Source organism: Plecotus auritus (genome assembly GCF_963455305.1).
Source record: "Plecotus auritus genome assembly, chromosome: 3".
Taxonomy (NCBI): Eukaryota; Metazoa; Chordata; class Mammalia; order Chiroptera; family Vespertilionidae; genus Plecotus; species Plecotus auritus.
In genome coordinates, this window is record NC_137772.1 from 74,358,586 (window position 1) to 74,378,123 (window position 19,538).

The 19,538-nt window shown below is 36.1% G+C and overlaps 1 pseudogene across 1 annotated transcript; it reads right to left on the reverse strand.

Moving 5' to 3' along the window:
* Positions 1-16,413: 16,413 nt before the first annotated feature.
* On the reverse strand, positions 16,414-17,675 carry LOC308244070 (eukaryotic initiation factor 4A-I-like; annotated as a pseudogene). Its single transcript has 2 exons — positions 17,660-17,675; positions 16,414-17,193 (listed from the first exon to the last, which is right to left on the reverse strand). The product of its transcript is annotated as a eukaryotic initiation factor 4A-I-like (transcript).
* Positions 17,676-19,538: the final 1,863 nt, after the last annotated feature.

Sequence of the window (19,538 nt, forward strand, 5' to 3'; positions counted from 1 at the left end):
AAGTATCTATGATGAAAAATATTAAAAGAAAGTGGAACTTTTAATGTATTGGTAAGTGTTTTGGTAACTATTTATGATAAGATATTATAAAGTAATAAAAAGATACATACTTCTAGTAAAAATAATAGCATTAAGGAAAATGGTATGAAAATATTAATAAATAAAACTACTGAAGAAATTAGAAAATGTTCTTTTATAAATCTCATGATAATGGTTCTCATTTTATTTTAATGAGAACATATAATTTAATTTACTTTAATGAAATGTTAGAGAATAAATTAAGCAAAATCAGACTCATAATGAGTGAATTTGGGAGGGAACACGTAGAACATTGTGATGAATTGCTAAATGGTTAGAAAGTAATTATTGAAATTACTGGATAATAGATCTAAATTTCAGTACAAAACTAGAGATGTTACAAGGAACAAAAGCAGTTTCTGAAAGTTTTCTCATTAATCAAGAATAACATGCAAAATGTGTCATTCAGTCTCAATAGAAAGTTGTTGCTTCCACACTGTGTGTTTTCCTTTCTTCCCCAATCTGATCTCTGATCTCAATCTCTTTCCCTCATATCCATACATCCAGCCTCATCAAATACTTCTGCTAAGTGTGGGTGTGAGGATTTAAAAGACTGGATGGATTTCAGATTATCTCACACAATAAAAAATGAACAAACACAACATTGACAACAATAAAGCACAGATGGAGGCATTTTTCCTGTTCATCCTGTTCCACTTTTGGCATTATGTGTGCTGCATCTTTGATCAAATAGTTCAAAGAATTTTGATTATCCTGTTTACTAGGATAACAAAATATGCTATAAATAAAGATGGGTGTGAACATTGAAAAAAAAATAAAAATTGGGTGCTTTTAAGAATTTTAAAATATTGCTAAAATAATGTTTTGAACTGAATTGAGGAAAGATAGATTAGTTTAGCTAATATGTACTTCTTACTATATGGTGTTGATATTATGAATTTAACCCAAAAAACAGTATTTTAAAATTAGTAGCTATATATCCTGGAAAAAAAAAACACCTGTTTAACATCATATATTATTCTTGATATTACTTGCAGAAGCAATGTATTAGAAGTACACAGATATGTCCAGGATTATCATCCTCCATTTTTTAAATTAAATACTTAATGATGCAGCAAATATTTTCAGGGATTCAGATGACTCAAAAGGTAAAGATCACAAAATTTCTCTTCAATGGTGCTTCTTTAGCTCTGGTCATTTAGTCCACTACAAAGTGAGAGCACAATGACAACTCTATCAATAAATGAACAAATTAACTTTTCTAACACACTGGATTGGGACACTATGAGAAGAAATGAGTCATTGAAGTAAGATGATTCAGTAGTGTAACCATAGGCAACTACAGGATTATTTACTTTCTTCAAAAAATATTAAAGCCTTTTTTAAAATTATGTTATTGTACAACCATAATCATTTCCCCTTCACTGGCAAATAGGTATTTTATTTTCTCAAAATTAATTTTTAAAAAAATATTGATGTTTATTTTATTAATAAACTTCTCAAAAAATTCTTAAAAGTTAGCAATAAATCTGTGTCGTTAATTCAAATAAATTATTTAGTGATTTATCAAGTATTACCTCCATCCCAAATCATTTAGTTCTTATTCCTTTTGTGGGAAATATATTCTTTTGCATATTTCTTTTATGGGCTCTCAATATATGTTCTTCATTTATATTTATGATATATTCCAAATATTTACCTCCTTTCTAAAACTGTCTCTTAAATTTTGGACAAATATATCCACATTACACCAGATAGAAACATGTATACAACTTTGCATAAGTTATTTCCTCTAAGACTGTATATTTGGATAAAATAATTTTCATTTTTTAACTTTTCTTTTCAGAAAAAGAAAAGAGTCATCTTGATTTCTTATTCTTAAATACATCTCAAGGACAATCATAAAGACCTATCAAAACTTCATTACAAATATTATTCTATTAGCCCATCATTACCACTACTAACATGTTAATTCATCTCCGGACAGTTAGTCCACTACAAAGTGAGTACACAATGACAACTCTATCAATGAATGAGTGAAATGTTCTAATGATCGGGACCTTCTGGTGACTGGAATCATCCTATAATCTCCTGACTAATCTTCTAAGGGCAACTTTTTCTGCCAAGGATAGTGTGTGTATCAGTCAACAAGTTAAGATAAATTAAAGAAGAGTAATCAGAGTAACTGTGTGAAATTTTTAAACCTTGTCCAAGTTACAAAATGACTGTTATAACTATAATGCAGTCAGCAAAACATGATTTTCTTCAATAAAAATTAGGAATATGTATATGGCTAGTAAGCTTGCATCAGAACCAATAGTAAGCCATAAAATAAATAATGTAGATAGAATTAGACTGAAGTACAATATCATGACACATTTTCATAGCAATATCTAATGAATTAGACAATATGCATAAAATATAGTTGTCAATACCAACCCTATCTAATAAAAGAGTAATATGAAAATTGACCATCACTCCAACACACAAGATGGTTGCCCCATGTGGTCAAAGATGACTGCCCCCATGTGGAAACAAGATGGTTGCCACAAGATGGCCAGCAGGGGAGGGCAGTTGGGAGGGACCAGGCCTACAAGGGAGGGCATTTGTGGGCAAACAGGCCAGCAGGGAAGGGCAGTTAGGAGGGACCAGGTCTGCAAGGGAGGGCAGTTAGGGGCAATCAAGCCTGCAAGGGAGGGCAGTTAGGGGTGACCAGGCCAGCAGAGGAGGGAAGTTGGGGGCAACCGGGCCTGCAGGGAAGGACATTTAAGGGTGACCAGGCCTGCAGGGGAGGGCAGTTAGGGGCAAGCAGGCTGGCAGGGGAGCAGTTAGGCATCAATCAGTCTGGCAGGGGAGTGGTTAGGGGGTGATGAGGCTGGCAGGAAGAAGTGGTTAAGGGCAATCAGGAAGGCAGGCAGGCAAGCAGTTGGGAGCCAGCAGTCCTGGATTGTGAGAGGGATGTCCGACTGCCCATTTAGGCCCAATCTTACTGGGATCAAGCCAAAAGAGGCAGTCGGACATCCCTTGAGGGGTCCCAGATTGGAGAGGGTGAAGGGTGGGCTGAGGGACAACCTCCCCAGTGCACGAATTTGGTGCACCGGGCCTCTAGTATCTATATATCTTTGAATGTTTGAATTTATGTATACTGTATGTAATATGCATGTTTTTAAACATTTTATAGACTCTACCTTTTAATTTATCATATACTTGTATGTATACTAGAGGTCTGATGCATGAAATTCATGCAAGAGTAGACCTTCCTTCCCCTGGCTGCTGGCACCAGCTTCCCTCTGGCACCCAAGACCCAGGCTTCCCTCCGGCTGCCTTCAGGCACCCAGGACCCAGGCTTCCCTTGCAGCCCAGCTTCGTCCGGAAGGTCATCTGGAAGGATGTCCGGAGGTAGTCTGGAAGGTCTGGTCTAATAAAATATTATGCTTTTATTATTATAGATATATAGTGTATAAACTTCTCAAGATCTTCACATCTACCACTCTAATTTAAGGCAACATCTTTTTTTTACTGATGAACTATATCCTGGGACAGGGTTGAGAAATATATTCGTAAAGTAACAAATGGTAATTATTTTAGGCTTTGCTGGTCAAGAGGTAAACTGAGATTACTGTATAGTTATGGGCAGTTATAATGATCTGCAGTTGTTTTATTCTATACAGTCTCCACAGACACTGAATTAGCAATGACTGAATCGCTGCTCCAAGAGGAAATACAAGTTTAGGCATTTGTTAGCCTCTGATCACACAGTTTTACCAATCACGCAATATGTGAACTTGTTTTATGTGTGCTACTGTCTAAAGATACCTTATTTAATGTATATTGTTGATTCATTAACATTGAACTCACAGCCAACAGCACTATAATTCATGCCTGAACAGATCTTATCTAAAATATGTGTTTTCTCCATAAAATACATCACTGTCTTCTTGCATTTTGAAACACTGAACAGCACCTTAGTACTGCTCCACGGGCCATTTTAAACAGTGAAATCACCCACAAAATGCACAATAAAGAGACCTGGAATGAAACAATAGTTGCAACAAGAAGTCAGAATGTAACCTTGTTCAGCCTTAGCTTGGAACATGTGCATGGGTGACTGGTACCTTTGGCAGCTCTGTACACGTGCAGGTCTGTGATTGACTGTTAAAGTGCCTTCAGTATCAATTGTGGTGTTACAGATACATTTTAGTATGCAGACAAATTTACAAAAACAGAATCCATGCGTAATGAGGTTCAACTATTTTTACATAACAACTATCCAAAAATATAACAACACTCCGTAGTTCATGGGCTTTTGTGAAACTGGTTGTAGGCTTGATTTGGTTGGTGGGCTGGCTGTGGTTTGCTAATACCTAAATTAGATTGCTCTTAGGATCTTTATTTATTCACTCTGTTCTTCCCAGAATCTGTACTCAGATAAGTAGATAGCTCTACTTAATATATATATTCTTCAACATTTTATAGTCTGTACCTTTAAATTTATCATATATATGTATTATAAATATATGTATGAAGATCTCCACAACTGCCCTTCTAGTTTAAGGCAACATCATTTTTTACCATGACAGTATATCCCAGGACAGAATTGGCAAACATATTTGTAAAGTAATAACTGACCAGATAATAAATAGCTTAAATTACCCTGGGCAGGGAGGTAGAGGACAGATACCCAATTAATGCCATCAGTGCCAGCTAAATCCAAAGACTGATGAAGTCGGGTGAACAAATAACAAACAACTCATGCCCCTTTGTTCAAATTTATTCAAAGGATTCTCATTATTTCCATTACAATGACAAACTCCCCACTATGTCCCACAGATTTCCTGCGAATCTGCAGACTTGGATGCTCCACTTGCTCACGCTATTCCAGTCCCTGATTTCCTAGATGTTATCAGAAGGTATCAGACTAGCATCCAGTTCAAGGTCTCTCTGCATGTGCTTTCTCCAGCAGGGAACACCTGTTATTTAGATCTTTGAAAAGCAAATTAATCTCATGCAGGTGTCTGCTCACTGTTTCCTATAAAGAAAAGTCTGTTCCCACAAAAAGTAGATTAATCGTTGTCTAGGGAGAAGGCAGATAAGGATAACTGAGGCAGGATAGTAATAAGCTAGGAAAATTCCTGGACAAGTGGAATGGGGAAACTGAGACAAGCTAATTAAATAAGGCTAAGCAATTTGACCAATTTGTAGGCAGCTAGTGAATTGCAAGACCTTATCTTCCCTAACCAAGGACACTTGAGAAAGGTATATGGTTTATACCTTTCCTCTCTGACCAGATAATAAATAGCTTAAATCACCCCGGTCAAGGAGATAAAGGACAGAGACCCAATTCATGTCATTTGTGCCAGCCAAACCCAAGGAAGAATGAAGTCCAGGGAACACATAACAAAAACCCAGTTAAAGCCAGACCGAAGATAAAAGTAAAACGGTAAAGCCAACCAAAGAATATTCCAAAATTCCCCTGTACACTCATTTTGATGCATTAGCATATTGAAGGACACACCTGGAAAACTGATGAATATTCTACTGAAACTCTCTCTTAAGATTCTTGCCCACAGAAGCGAAATAAAAACCCTCACGACAAAGGATAGCAGCGTGGGCTCTCTCGGGAGCATGCCCATGCCTGTTCCTGGGCATGAACTTTTTACTTGCTTTCTCCTTAACTCTCAGGGTTCCCATGAGACTCACAACCAGGGGAGCAAGGGGGTAGCAGTAGCTTTTCTTGATCTTACTACCTGGACCTGACGCTAAGGTCCCCTTTTCTGTGACTGTACAGTGAGCTGAAAGCAGCCCAGCCTTGGCTCGCTTCTTTCCTATAACGTTTCTAGGGAGCCAAAGCAGAGCACCCCTAGGCTCTACCCCAGTCCTTCCTTTGTTCCATCATCTCCAGTTTTAATCATTGTACTAGCAAAATCACCTGGATCCGTGTTGTAAAATATTTTCTGCATGAAGAACCCACACAGTACAGCCTGAGGCTGACCTGCTTTGAGCTGGGCCCCCATTAGGTAACATAACAACTAAGGGGTATAGGATTTCTTTCTGGAGTAATAAAGATGCTCTAAAATTGATTATGGTAATATGATAGATATACATCTCTCTGAATATACCAAGAGCCATTGAATTAAATACTTTAATTGGTGTACTCAATGGTTTGTGAACTTTATTTCAATAAAGCTATTAAAAATAAAATGGCTATTCCATTTCTTTCTCTTGTTCTTATGCTGATTTTTTTAGTAGCATTTGCTACTACCTAATATTACATTACATATTTGCTTATTTACTTGTTTTTATCCACGGTTTCCCCATGAGAACAGACATTGCATAGTTCCAAATATGTCTCGAAAACACCTTGACACTTAGTAGATGCTCAATAAATATTTGTTCCATGAATGGATATTGAAAGAGTACACTTTACTATTGTGGCATTCAACCCATTTCATTCTTAGGACATTTACACACACTATAAGACATAGAATAAGCTAGATTTCTATTGAACCTCATTCAGATCTTTTTCATCTTTACATCCTCCATTTTCTATTGGTCTTTGGCTTTATATAACTCTTGTTCCTTTTTTAAATCACTTTTTTTCCTATTTATCCACTAAATATTAATATTTTTATCTCTCATCTTTATAAATCATTAAATGGTTTATAGTTTAATAACATCTACTGCCTTGGTACTAAAATTGTGGTCCACAGATCAGCAGCATAAATATCAAAATAGAAATCAGAATTGCAGTCCATATTCCAGAAATACTGAATCAGAATCTACATTTTCATGTGCTCCCAGCATGATTTATATGCCCATTATATGTGAGAGGCACTGACAGTGGACTAAAATGGCGGGATACTATTATGGAAACTAATGGTATCTCTTAAATCTTTAGACAATTCAGTAGCAGAGGTAAGTAAAATTAGACAACAGAGTGGTTATCATTCTAAGGATGTTCAGAGAATACCACTCTTTGATCACGCTGGAAGGCCACAAACCCATCCCAATGAAGTCTGAGAAGGTTTCCCAAAGGATATGACCCTGAAACTGAGTTAAGACTTGAATTAAGAGGAGAATGCAATTAGTCAGTATTAAGTAAATATTTGATACATGAAAGATGTAGTGTTCTTGTTAAGAACAAATGTCAGGTCATATTCTTCTTTTATTCGTCTTAGTTCCGGATCCCTAGTAAATACTAATAGAATTAATAAATAAATGGGTGAATAGGTTTCCTTCAAACTTAATGCATCTCTTCACCATTAAATCTTTTCTAAGCTAATAGCCATAAATATGGAAAAATACTTTCATTATTACTACATAACATATCTTATATTTAGAACAAGTATAGTTCTCTTCATAATCAAATATGTTCTTGATTTCCAGGACAATTTCTTATTCGAACTGTTGTTTCCCCCAAATTAGTATGATAACATTAAACAGAATGTTTTAGAATTATTCTGTGTTAGTCTGTTCTCCTTGTTGGGCTAACCTGTTCCATGTTGTGTTTGTATTTGTGCCTCTGAACCAACAATGCTGGACAACACAGGCTTTGATATGTTGATTTAGTATCCAGTCAACCTTGTCATGAATAAAACAGGAAAAAAAAAGAGGAGGCTGAAATGTAACAAGATGTCCATATCTACACTGTCTAATCATGATGTCTCTAATTCTTAAACTATAGAAAAGTTTTAATTTAAAAATTAATTCTAAATTAATATGTCATTAATTTTATTTGCCGTTTTGGTTACATATATGCACAACATTTAATGTTTTTTTACTCATTTACATTTAATCAAATATGTCACTTTTTACTTTTTTCTTAGACAAAGTATTAGCAACATAAAAGTATCCTATATAATAAAAGCCTAATATGCTAAGTGTCCAGTCCGTTCAACTAATCAAAGTGTAATATGCTAATGATATGCTAAGGCCACTCAACAGCTCGCTATAGTGTGCACTGACCACCAGGGGGCAGTCGACTGGTAGACCAGTCACTATGACATGCACTGACCACCAGAGGGCAGACGCTCTAACCAGTAGGTTATTTTGCTGCTGGGGTCCTGCCAATCGGGACTGAGCAGATGGGCTGGACATGACCTGGAGCCCATGACAGGGCTGGCCAACTTCCTCTGTCCCTCCCCAGCCCTGATCATGCACTGGTGGGGTCCCTCGGCCTGGCCTGCACCCTCTCGCAATCCAGGACCCCTTGGGGGATATTGGAGCGCTGGTTTTGGCCCGATCCCACAGGCCAGGCTGAGGGACTGGGCCTCTAGTTTTTATATATTTGTCAACTACATGTAATATAGTAATTCAATAGAGGCAAGTTAAGATTATTAAAAGAATAGCTGCATTCCTTAATAAAATATTTTTCTTTAAAAATATATGGTATTGAAATTGTGTCATTATATTATTGTCAATGAATGTTCTTTTGGGTTTAATAAACTTTTTAACCTATTGAGTATATTGTGCCTAAAGCATTTAAAATTATAAAAATTGTCCTTATGAACTACAGTAATATACTGACGAGCAGGGGTTGGTGTTTGTGAACCAACCTAGGCATGTACAGTGCTCTGTCATATCAATTACCTTGATTTTAGTAAACTTTACATGCCAGAGTTCATTCTCCTTGAGCACATATAAAAATATTTTCCACCACATTTACAACTATCTTTAATATGTCAAGTATAACAATGAACAGAAATCAGTACTACCTCTAGTTTCATTAGTCAAATTAAATCACTTCAGCAAATTATAGCTAACCAGTTCACTTAGAGAAAAATTCTTGTACTATATTTGGGGCAATAGTTTCATACCTACAAGCTGTCATCTTTACCAATATTTCAAAATCAATACTAGTTAGAGAAACGGGCTTATAACAAGTATAGTGTTACAATTTTTATTGGTTTTTCCTTGCACTATAATCAGGCCTGCAAGTAACAATTCAGGTTTCAGTCCACATTTGAGGGAAGATTTTGATATATACTCATGTCAAACGTAAGGTTGCAGTTTATATTTTTCATTTAGAAAATAAATTGCTATTTCAAAAATTGTTTTCTTTTCCCTAATAGTTCTATTGCCTCTCTTCTACTTGAAATTAGAGTTATCTAGATATATGGAAGCCATCACAAGTGCTATGTTAAGTTATATAAAATTAATGGTATATTTAGATATTACAAAATCATACAAAGCATAGGTGACTTTGTAGTATTTACATGTTATTTTATACCTAATTAATTCATTTTTTATCAATAATTTTATTTTTTTAATTATTAGTAGTGTTTTCTTTATTTCTTGAGTCTTACATATGCATAACAAGCATATTTTATTACCAGTTGACATTTATACACAATTCTGCTTGGAAAAATTGTTAGCTAATATGATAATAGATTTTTTCAATCTCAACCTTGTTTAGTTTCATAAGGTATATAAAAAAACTGTCAAAATATGAGAGTAAGAAAAATAGCATTCAGCAGATTGTGGGATAAGTGGGGAGAAACATGTTCATAGATGAAATAAAATATTTTAGAATAGCTTTTGTTTAAAAGCTGTTAGTCCTTGGCTTTTTACTGAACTATGTGATTAACTAAATAGTTTAAGGTTACAATTAGATTTTATATTTTAACCATGGCTTCCAAATAAAATTGAGTAAATATGCTAAAAAGAAAAATAATGCATGTGAAGTTACCTGTATTCAAGAGCATGAAATATAAGATACTAGAAAATTCAGGCTTTTAATTGCATTTATTGATTGCAAAGTGAGAAAAAAATAAATGAAAAACCTCTGGTGTTAATAGTAAGATCTAAAACTAACATCTCCTGATACAGAATTAAAGTGCTAGAGAAATTAAGATAATAATAAGTTTATATACAGGGCTATTCATATTATTTTTTATATTTATGCAGAAAATAGATTGGGTTTGCTATCTGTAAACTGATTACAAACTAAGGGTGGGGGTCAGGGGGCTGAAATGTTGGCCAGAATCAAAACCAAAGTGAGAATTTACTGTAACATAAGGCAAGCTATCAGTTGAGATGCTGATAAGTCATTGTTCCTATAATTCTAGAGACCCATACTACATTTCTCATACTTTCAAGTTTGTTCTCAAAAAGAAGATTATTTCAGAGCTTACTTCTTGGCAATCTCACGTACATACAGCCTTTTTTTGTTCATTTAGTGCCCTAAAAGAAAAATATATGTTAGGTAGTTTTTTTTTCTTTCCTTTTAAAAAATATATTCATTTTTCTTTGTAGATATTAAGTGTTTTCTACATAAAAGATGTAAGATTTTTCTCTTGATGTCATGGTGATACTTAAGCATAACTTCTTATTCTGGCCTGGAATTCTATGGATTCCTAGTCTGCCAACTAAGGACTCCAGCTCAGGGAAATTGTCTTCTATTAATTTAATTATTAATTTACCTCCAAAGTATTATAGTTTGAGTGATAAATTAAAGGGATCATTCTATACATAGAGTCCACAATTTTCTAACCCCATAGCTTACCTATAATCAGTACATTGTTGTCCTCACTGGAGTGCTCCAAACTGGTTCTCCAGGTTCTGGCCCATCCCACAGAGGAGAAAATCTTTTGCTGCTTTTCTCTGTTATGGCATGAACAAAGTATTAGACTTCACTTGACCCAGCTGACTAAAAGTATACTTGAAAATTGAGAGAAAAATAAAAACATAGGTTTTGTTGTTGTTTGGGGGGTAGAGTAGGAAGAAAATGTTAAAGTATTATGACATCAATTCCAGTCTTTTGCTTCTACAAGCCTTGCTGCTTCAAAGCTATAACTGGATCATGCAAGGCAGAAGTAGTGGCTCAAACTAGCAAAATTTCTCACCTGAACACTGTATACTGATCATTCCAATCTTTAGTAACAAGAGAATGGAATAAATTATAGGTGATATTCCAACTTTCCTTTTTCCAAAGGATTTTTTTTTTGCTTTCTTTTCCTCTAACTTTTCCCTTTTCCCCTTTCCTCTCTCCTTTTAGCCTTCTTTCTTTATAAAAAGTATACAATGAATCAGAAAATCTGTTAGGCAAAACGTTTATTAATTATTTATAACTATAAATTCAAAGATTATTATTTCAAAATTTTCAATTTGTAGTATTTAATTTTTTTACTTCACTTTTATCTTCCTCTTGACAAACTTAACTATGTCATTAATTATTACATTTCTGACATGATTTGGTAAATGTAGACACTGACTGAACAGCCACTTTCTGGAAACAATTTACACTAAGGAAGGAAGACCCAAATCTATGGTTGTCTACTTTTATTTCCACATCTGGAAAGTACCAGGACACTAATATATTAATACTTAACTGAAGTATAATGCAAATAAAATGTTTTAGCTACATTTCTCATTATTCTTCAACTAAATTAAACTTCTTTGCATTAAATATATTTTTGTGAGGGTTTTTATAGGCCATTGGTCTCTTACTAACTTAATAATTTGGCTTGGATATAAAGGTGAAATTGGTGACTTTGATTAAACTTTTAAAATATGAGATGGCAGTTTTATTGATTGCTATTTATTTTTGTGAAATAAGGAGGGTGTATTACATCTGCTTCATTTTCTTTCAGAGGATATATAATGAATACATTTTTTAATTTGCTTATTCAAACATGCTTCCTATTTGGCTGCTGTGCAAAAGCAAGTAAAATGCCCTTTTTAAGACTTATATATAGGATTCAGAAACTTGCAGGGTATCCAACTTGCAACACGAAGTTATCCTAGACTTTTATATTCTCACTAATACCACTAAAATGCATCTTAAGCATTTTGCAACAGAATCCTGACAAAAGTATTTGAAGTCTTTGGTTTGAGGATAAATACCAACACTTAATTCAGATTTTTTTCTGGTTCTCATTAACCTCCTGATTGATTTACTATGACATTTATTTCTGAATTTAGATTAAGCTTTGAAAACATGTTGCATACATAGTACTACTTCCCTATCCCAGTTCTATTGTAAGCAACGTTTATTATAGCAATGATTCTTATGGCATATGGACATTATTTCACATTTCTTCCCATTCAACAACCTACACACACGGTATCAATTTAACCCATTTGGGGGGATGGATAAAGTCATTTTTCTATTCCATTTTTCAGTTGGTAGCCCATATCATTCTGGCACTGCCCGACCCCCCCCCCCCGCCCCCCCCCCCCCGGCCAACACACACACAATTCAAATGTCCATCTTATATGCTTATTAAAACTTTCACAAATGTTATTTGTAGGCATGATTTTCTAGGAAATATGTATTTATTATTAAAACTGCAAGTTAAAATAACATTCTCAAAAACATTATGATTTGAATAACAGGAAGTTTACCCTCCACCACCCAATAATAATATAGAAGAAAGGGATCCTGGACCTTCAAGGAACTTAAATTCCAAAAGGTTATCAGATGAGCCAAGGTTAGTGAGCTGGCAGGTTGGTGCTGATTTCAACATTTTGCTTCCCCCTCTGAGTACCAGGGAGCAGTCTTGTTATCTCATAACCAGCAGGAAGGGTGGGAGAGGATGCATTCCTGGGTATCCTTAATGAGATAACCTAGAAGTTTCACATATTGCTGTAGGGGAGGATGATAACCTCTTCTTTAGGTGGGCAACCATGTGCCCAGGTAAACTGGGGAAATCTGTTCCTAAGACTAATGGATGGATGCTAGGAATAATTGAAATCCTTGGACCCATGTTAGGAATTGTGGATTGATTATAATTGTCATGTGGAGAAAGGTTTTTTATATCAGCAATCCTCTTCATAGACTTTTCTGGAAAGAGAATAATTACTATACTATATGTAGAAATGGATACACTTAAAATAAAGATCAGTTGAGATTCTCCTAATGCCTCATGGTTGTTTTTTTGTTGTTATTTTATCTATTTTTGTAAATGGGAATTGCATACTTCCAGATGTGCATACACACACACACACACACACACACACACACACAAAAGATCTAAAAGTCATTCTGTTTCTTCCCTTTCCACTTCTTCTAAATTAAATCCTTGAAAAATCCTCTGATAGACATTTCCCAAAGACATCCTGAATTTGTTCACTTCCTATATTATAGTCCAAATGATTTTTAGCACTCGTGTAGCTATTATCTCTTTACTAGAAGCCCGTTGCACGAAGATTTGTGCAAGAATAGGCCTTCCTTCCCCTGGCTTCCCTCCCGGCCGCCTGGGAGCCTGCAAGTCTTCGCTCCAGGCTGGAACACTGCTCCTGTAGCTCCCTCTGCACCCCGCCCGCCCCCTCATAGCAAGCATCCGCCCCACCTGTCTGCTCTGCACCTGTATATGCAAATTAACCTTCCATCTTTGTTGGATTAATTTGCATACTCACTCCTGATTGGCTGATGGGTGTCATGGATGTATGGTCAATTTGCATATTTCTCTTTTATTAGTGTAGATAACAATTCCCAGTTAAGCACCAAGGTTGATATTTTAAAAAAAATATGCCACTCTACTTCTAATAACTCTCTGATAGCTTTTTATTTTTACAATTTTTTTAAAATATATTTTATTAATTTTTTACAGAGAGGAAGAGAGAGGAGAGGGATAGAGAGCTAGAAACATCAATGAGAGAGAAACATTGATCAGCTGCCTCCTGCACACCTCCTACAGGGGATGTGCCCACAACCAAGGTACGTGCCCTTGACCAGAATCGAACCCGGGACCTTTCAGTCCTCAGGCCGACGCTCTATCCACTGAGCCAAACCGGTTTCGGCTATTTTTACAATTTTAATATTACTCAAACTCATTATGAAAATTTTCTGTCACATCCCAAATTTACCTTAAATGGCATCTAGAATCACAATCTCACTTGCTCAATATATCCTAGCTTTGCTGGCCATCTTTGTTTTGGCTGCCAAGGAAAACTTAGTCTACTATCATGCCTTTATAATTGTGAATATTTCTGCTGCATCATGTTTCTCCAAGAAATGTCTTTCCATGGTGAGGCTATGCTTGTTTTTCAGAATCTAACACAACTGTCATCTCTCAGATATTATTTTCCGCCTAACCATTCTATTCACATTCATGTAGTTCCTATCACACCATTACTCCTTTATGTGCATATAGAACAAATTGCTAAGTGAAACATGTCCTAGTTACTGATTTTTCCCTCCCACAGAATGTAAATTTTATGAGAGAATAAGTAATATCTAATTCTTATGATTGTGTCCGCAGGTTCATAACAGTTCCTGGAACATGATAGATTTTCAAGACATAATCTTGATTGGACAACTTGATGTATCTATTCCTTTCAGCATCTCCTATTCCATGTAAATAACTCCCTAATACTTACCAGCTTTTTTCAGTATTTAGGTTTCATGTTTAATCTGAAATTTCAACAAGGGGGCAGTTAATGTAGGCCAGCAGAGACTTTAGATCCTGATATCCCCTAATTTACCTCCCTCCTCATGGAATGAAGCCTGCTTTTGATTCCATTCTCTTAGGACTTCTGACTGCCCAAGTTTATTTGAAAAACTATTTAATGAAAAGTCAATATTATTAATTTTCCTCACATATGTGCAATATAAAAACATACTTAGATATAGCACAAAGAACAGACTAATGTTTATATTTAACATTTCCCATAGTAATTTCTCTGCATTCATTAAATGTACACCCAGTGTTGAATCACTAACCTGGCTACCAAAAATATTTAATTAATTCTTATCAGTAAGTAGACATGTCTTTAATTTCCTCACTAGGGATATTTTTGCTAAGTCAATATTTCTTTATTTTTTTTTAAATTATATTACTATTCTAAAAGATATTTCATTTTTAACTTGGGAAAGAGCAAATAACACATGTTCACATATTTTTAGAAATAATAGTAAGATCTTTTTTTTTAATTTTATTGGACTGCAATAAAAATATAGCATATCACATGAGATGCCTTTGGCCATTAGTAATAAAATCTCTAATTCAGATTTGCTTATACAATAAAAGCAAGTTGTTTACTTGCATGAACACAGTTTCAGAAGAAAACTAACTCCACTACATATATATTTGAGTTCTCACACTCTTCCCTTCAATTCCTTAGAGTATGACTTCTCCCATCAGCTACTTTGGTTTCACATTTTATAGACTTTAAAAAATGTCCAGACAAAGCAATATTATCACTTCCCCTTTGCTTTCTTTTTATTTATGACCATGAGATTAATTTATTAAAAATTCTCATAAGATTCCCCTGAGGTCATATTTTCCAGGAGGATTCCAATAGCTGATAAGGTAAATAGAATTTCTGTCCTATGGTTGGATTAAGTGAATCACTTATATTCAAAGAGATATGAAATAAAACAAGTATTTTCTGGTATTTATGTATGCAATAAAGCAGTTTAAAAATACATATGGCATGTGAGAACAAATACAGAATATTATATTAAAACTAGAGGACGGGTGCACAAAATTCATGCATGGAAAGGGGGGCGGTATGTCCCTCAGCCCAGCCTGCACCCTCTCCAATCTGGGACATCCCTCTCACAATCCAGGACTACTGGCTCCCAACCATTCCCCTGCCTGCCTGCCAGATAGCCCCTAACTGCTTCTGCCTGCCAGCCTGATCACCCCCTAACCACTTCCCTGCCAGCCTGATTGACACCTAACCGGCCCGATTGCCCCTAACTGCCCTCCTCTGCCGGCCTGGTCACCCCCATGTGTCTTGCCCTGCTGGGCTGGTCACCCCTAACTTCCCTCCCTTGACAGCCTGGTCGCCCCTAACTTCTCTCCCCTACTGGCCTAGTCACCCACAACTGCCCTCCCCTGTAGGCCTGGTTGCCCCCAACTGCCCTCCTCTGCCAGCCTGGTCACCCCTAACTGCCCTCCCCTGCTGGCCTGGTCCCTCCCAACTGCCCTTTCCTGCTGGCCATCTTGTGGTGGCCATTTTGTGTCCATCTGGGGGCAGCCGTCTTTGACCACATGGGGTGGCCATCTTGTTTGTTGGAGTGATGGTCAATTTTCATATTACCTCTTTATTATTTAGGATGTAGCTTTAGTATTTGGGATCTATAATACAATCATGATATCTGCATTCTAATGACTCAGTAAAAAGAACAGCTCTGCTAAGGAGCATTTGGAGTATGAGATGGGTGTATTTTTTAATTGTCATAATACATTAAGGGTGACACTGGCATATTGTGGTCACAAGGCATGGATGATGAATATGCTACAATCATAAGTTATTCTTATACAGTTAGACATGTTAAAAATTGAACAGCTCATACTTTTGCAAAAAGATACATATAAACAGACATGTAAATATAAATATTAATACATAAAGATGGAGGTAGGTGTGTAGATTTATATATAGTCATACATATCATACTATAAATTATAAAAATGAATAATTCATTCAATTATTCCTTTTGGCAATTTTAAACTTCATGAGCACTGTGTTCGGGGAAAGCAGCAATGTTAAACAACATTGCATGATTACATCTCCTTCCTTTTGGTCCATCTCCATGCATGGCAGAGACAGTGAAATCTCGGGCGTGCATCTTCTCAGTGAGCCAATCAACTTTTCTTCGAGTGTTGATGAAGATGACTGCCTGGGTGATGGTGAGGGTTTCATATAAGTCACACAATGTGTCCAGCTTCCACTCCTCTCTTTCCACATTGATGTAGAATTGGCAGATATCCTCCAGAGTCAACTCTTCCTTCTTGACTAGAATCCGAATGGGGTCCCTCATGAACTTCTTGGTCACCTCAAGCACATCGGAAGGCATTGTAGCTGACAGCAATACCACCTGGGTGTTGCTGTTGAGCTTTTGGAATATGTCATAGATCTGGTCCTTGAACCCACGGCTTAACATTTCATCAGCTTTATCCAGTACAAAAATCTTGATGTATTTGGGAGACAGGTATCTTCAATTAAGCATGTCAAACACACGTCCTGGGGTGCCCACAATAATATGGGGAGCTTCCATCTGCAGCTTCTGCACCTCTGCATGCACGTTGGTACCCCCAATGCAGGCATAGCAGGAGGCACCCATGTAATTTCCTAAAGCCATGACTACCTTCTGTATCTGCTGTGCCAATTCTCTAGTAGGTGCCAGGACCAAGGCCTGAGGAGCCTTTAGATCCAATTCAATCTGTTGCAGAATCAATATGTCAAATATGTTTTTAGAAATGCCTTACTGAAAACAACCACCTCCTTCCATATGACATATAAGACTCACAGATGCCTCTCTTTCTTACCTATTAAAAGTTCATATACAGACTTTCCAAATTCCCATTCAATGCTTCATTAATGATTAACTATTTGTACCCACTGAACAATCTGGGCAAAACACCTGTTAATTTGACTTGACCAAGCTTTAAATTTCTCTCCTTTCTACAGGGCCCAGAACTTTCAACCACCATTAGCCTGTGCCAGTATTTGATCATGGACCAACTTGTCCTTAACAGCACCTCCTGAGAATATGGTGTGGAAAATGTGTTAAGAAATCCTAACTCAACACTGAAGTCAGAAATCCATGAAGGGAGAGCTCCCACATATCCCTTATCACAGCAACATAGTGCAGCAAGAAGAAGAAATATTTCCTCTCTACTGGCAACAAGTGGTCCTTGCCTGCAACCAATGAGAAACTGCTACCTACCAATTCCAACTCTCATATTCCTCCCATAAACTTTTGTTCAAAATAATTTATCCTCATTTCATGCTTTCTTCCATAAAAGAACACTCTTTTCCTTTATTCCTGGACTTCAAGTTGGCCAAAATATACCTGCTCTAGTTTCCAAATGCACTAGACTTTACTGGCTGAATTACTTACCGTTGTTTTTTTTGTTTTGCTTTTGTTTTTTAAACTTGGCATAATTATTTAAACACCACCCCAATTACTTCCGTTATATAAATGATTAACATTTTATATGTAAAGAAACATAGAGAATCAACAAATAGAGTTTGGTAGAAGTGATTTGGATTAATGCTTGTCTGAAAACAAATCAAAGCAGGCCCATTGTTTATTATGTACATAGTTCCTTCTGAGGAAAAAAAAGTTAAATAATGCATTTCTGAACTGATATAGACAATTTAATCTGAAAAAGTTTAGGACACACTATTCTGTGCATCAAGTAATATCAAAATTAGGGTATAGACCAGCTGGTGTGGATCAATGGGTGAGCGTTAACCCATGAACCAAGAGGTCATGGTTCCATTCCTGGTCAAGGCACATGCCCAGGTTGTAGGCTCCATCCCCAGTGGGGAGCATGCAGGAGGCAGCTAATTGATTCTCTCCCATGACTGATATTGCTCTTTCTCTCTCTCTCTCTCTCTCTCTCCCTCTCTCTCTCTCTACTATCTCCTATCTCTGAAATCAATAAAAACATATTTTTTAAAAAATTAGGGTACATGCTTAACCAGCTATCAGAGCAGAATAGAAACTCCTGCTCTGAGCCAAATTCTTTTTTTTTTAAATTTATCTTTATTATTGAAAGTGTTACTGATGACCCTTTTTTCCCCATTGACCCCTTCTAGCCCGCACACGCCCCCAACCCAAGGCCTTCACCACACTATTTTCTGTGTCCATGGTTTATGCATATATGCATATAAAGTCTTTGGTTAATCTCTCCCCACCCTCCCACCTATTCCCACCTCCCATCTGAGATTCTACAGTCCATGTCAAATTCTTTTTCAGAATTTTGATTTCCTCTCAGGAGGACGCTTAACTCCTTATATAACATTTGTAATGAATTGAAATAAGAAGATCAAGTATTTATTTGCATAGTTGTTGACATGGCATTATTTAGCTATGCTTTTTACTATAAAATCATATCTGGTGTTGCTGCTAGGTCACCTTACCTCTTTTCTCCTTTAATCAAGTAACATCTGCTCATAATGAGGCTGTAAAACCTTCAATTTCAGATTTTGCTGGAGTTTTGATTTTCTTTATATAAAATGTGCTGTGTCTTCAATAATATCTTGCATATTCACTAAAAATGAATGATTTAAATAATAATGTATTTTAATATAGATATAACCATTAACTGCCCTTTTAAAAATAAATTTATATGCATCCTAAGCATTAAGAAAGATCACCTAATCCATGTGAAAGTTTACGGACTATAACAATTTATGCTGAAAACTTGAAATGCCTACTTTAACAAATAAATATTGAATGTGACATTCACCAAATTTGTCAAGTCTTGTGACTCCCAGAATGGTTTTTCCACTTCAATTCACAATAGGAAATATGCAGTAGCATATTGGTCTATTGTCCACAGACATTCAATAAAATTGAGTGATTATAATACATACATAAATATATATAAATATAATATAAAAGTATTTTAATAAACAGTTTTGATATTTTTTTAATATTTTAACCTGCCCATACTATTGTTATGAATAGGCTTCCAGCTAGCTGGTGTGGCTCAGGGATTGAGAATGGGACCATGAACCAAGAGGTCATGGTTCAATTCCCAGTCCGGGCACATGCCTGGGTTGTGGGCTCCATCCCCATAGGGGGGCATGCAGGA